The sequence below is a fragment of the Calidris pugnax genome, unplaced genomic scaffold (assembly GCF_001431845.1).
Source record: "Calidris pugnax isolate Ruff unplaced genomic scaffold, ASM143184v1 scaffold29, whole genome shotgun sequence".
Lineage (NCBI taxonomy): Eukaryota > Metazoa > Chordata > Aves > Charadriiformes > Scolopacidae > Calidris > Calidris pugnax.
In genome coordinates this window covers 181,295-184,162 of record NW_015090768.1, presented here as the reverse complement: position 1 = coordinate 184,162, position 2,868 = coordinate 181,295, and the positions used below count along the sequence as shown (strand labels likewise).

At 50.6% G+C, this 2,868-nt stretch overlaps 1 protein-coding gene across 1 annotated transcript in view; it reads left to right on the top strand.

Moving 5' to 3' along the window:
* The first annotated feature begins 946 nt into the window (after window positions 1–946).
* Window positions 947–2,868, top strand: part of LHX8 (LIM homeobox 8) — a 9,524-nt gene continuing 7,602 nt past the window's right edge. The window contains exons 1-2 of the mRNA XM_014937335.1: window positions 947–970; window positions 2,498–2,619. The gene's annotated coding sequence lies outside the window, so the exon portion shown is untranslated. The remainder of the gene's footprint in view (window positions 971–2,497; window positions 2,620–2,868) is intronic.

The following is a 2,868-nucleotide window of genomic DNA, read 5'->3' as shown; positions in this document are numbered from 1 at the left end:
GCCCGGGGGGGCGGACGGTGCCCGGGAGAGCCCCCGGGGAGCCGGGCTCAGCGGCTCCGAGGAAACTCGCCGCCTCCCCGACCCGCCGCCGCTGTCGCCGCTGTCGCGCCCGCCCGCCCGTGCCACCGCCCGTCCCCCGGCTGCCGGCGGGGTCGCGGGCAGAAGCGGGGCGTCAGCTGCGTGCGGGACGGCGAGAGCGGGGCCCGGGAGGAGAACGGCGTCCTGCGTGTTCTGGGGAGCGCTTTTCTGCGCTGGAACTGTATTTTCTGGATGTGCGGGGGGAGAGAGCGGGGAAGAAAAGCTGATGGTTCGGGACGCGGATAATTTCTTTGCCGCACCTCGGGCTCCCGGGCAGCGGTGTGGGCAGTTTGTTACCGGCTCAGGCAAACCTTCTAGCGCGGTGGTGTGACTCTCAAAGCAAAAAGTGCCTCTTGAAAAAATATAGAAATAAGTTATTCTTGTAAAAGGTGGTCTAGTAATGTCGGTGAAGGAAGCAAGCGGTGCGGGTGCCGGGCAGTTTGCTGGCCTTGCTGTTCAAGGCTAAGATCGCTTAAAACCAAACAAAACCATGTGACTTTAAACATAAAGCGTTGATGTGTCTGGCAAGGGGGCTATTTTCCTTCTGTATTACAGCCCTCAAAATTATCCTGGGTCAGAGTTTTGCCCCCTCTCCTTTCAAAAGTGAGGTTAGACGGCGGTGCCAGAAGTCGCTGGATTCCACCAGGCGCAGCCTTAAATCCCGCCGTTGTACGTTCCGCAAAGCGAAAGCGGGTGTCGCCGCGGCAGAGCCCGGTGCGACCGGGGGAGCGTTTGCTTAGATCTCGGCTGGGGTGAGGAGGTCGAAGGGAGGTGTGTGCTGGGGGGGTGTTCATTTAAAACAGGGTGGGTGCAGGTGTGTGTCTGGCGGCTCTTGCCCAGCAGCAGGAGACGTGTCCTCCACCTCCAGCCCTGGGAATTAATAAGAACGTAGGTGGGTGACACCAAATGGGACAACTATCCAAGCTGCTGATGTCCTGTTCTGCAGAAAAGCACCAGGCAAGGCACGAACTGGCACTGAGATGAGCTTTGTGGGGCTGGGATTTGCCGACAATCCCAGCCCCACAAAGCTCATCTCAGTGCCAGTTCGTGCGCTGCCTGGTTGCCTGTGGGCTCCTCTCGCCCCCACCGGGCAACCCTTCGCAGCGGGGAGCTGGCCACTCGGCAGCTCCCTCCGGCCCCAGGGCCGCTGCAGGGAAATAACTTTAAGAAATATTTGGGAGGATCCACTCGGTGACAGCCCCGCTCACCAGCTTCACCTTTACAGCCCTGGTGTGAATTGGTCGGTGTCGGGGAAGGAGGGTGACAGTCAGGGGAGCACTGGGGCTGACTGCGAAGGGGGCCGTTATAACCTGAAAAAATGACTGAAACGGTGATTCCGGGGCGAGGGCTGGGGCCGGGGCGATGCCTCGCTCTCTCTGTGGTTTGTCTGGCAGCCTTCTGATGAAAGGCACATCCTGGATTATCTCAGATCTGCTGTGTTGCCACGGGCGATGTATGGGCTGTTTGCTATTAGAGGAGAAATTGGCTCAGAAAATTAAAAAAAATAAAAATAAAAATCTAAACTTAGTCATTGTTTGGTTTATAGAATTCCTCCTGTGCAGCATGGGATTATCCAGAGGGTTATTACTTAATTTTTACAGTCACTGGGAGTCTTGGGTTTTCAAATTATTGAAGTTATATAGCTGATGTGATGCACAATGTCTGCATGACAGACTTCTCTTTATAGGAATGAAGAAATTAAAATAATTGCACTCAATTTATTTGCCCCAAAATTATATGTGAGTGTTCAAAAGTGCTGATTTCTGCTGCTTTCCATGACTATGTCTGGTTTCACTGTGGATATTACATGTTTAAGAATTGTTGAATTTGCTATTAACACAATTGCTGATGTTTTGAAACTCTCACTCATTCACTAACTTTGCTTTAACAGAAACCTGGCAAATGAAGATGCTGTTCGTAGGGTTTTTTTCTATCTGACAGACTGCTATTTTTTTGTCTCTCCCTCATTACTTGCATTTTAAAATTTCAAATCACTTTGCAAAGTTTGTTCTTTGCTAGGCAGGACTTTTTACAGACTAGGAAATAAAAAGTATGTAAGTAGCTGCCTCCCCAGGTCATGTGGGGCCAGAACTTGCTCTGTGACTCCAAGGCTGTGAGAACAGAGCTGGGCACAAAATATCTACGTGGAACTTGAATCTCTCGCTTCCTCTTCTGGTGCTTTTAATTACAAACCCATGAAAGCTTATTCTGAAGACCTCAAATTAATTAACCCTTAATATGCATGCAGTTCTATAGGAAAAATGTTTTTGCCTTGAAGATAAATTTTTCTGTGAGTCACGGTACCTGTGACTTCTGGCCTTGTCTGTCTGTATGGATGGAAAAAATAGTTTTTGTAAATATGAAATGTAATATTGGTAGCACAAACGTTGAGGGGTATTTTTCTCTTGTGCGTTTGCAGGTGAACGACCTCTGCTGGCACGTGCGCTGTCTGTCCTGCAGCGTCTGCAGAACCTCGCTGGGCAGGCACACCAGCTGCTACATCAAAGACAAAGATATCTTCTGCAAACTCGATTATTTCAGGTATATCATACCGTAGTATCGTTTGATTAGATAACGCATTATACTTCAGCCACAACCAAAATGCCATGGCTCTTTGGGTTTTATTTGCTGGGTTTATTTTTGGTAGTTAGACTCCTGATGTTTCTTGCAGAGGGACTGGGGAAGCCCCAGGTCTGTGCAGTGTAACTGCTGCTGAGACCCCCCCCGTGCCCCCCACGGTTGTTGTGCACAGCTACTGCCTTTGTACAATGACTTGTGTAGGCACGAGCG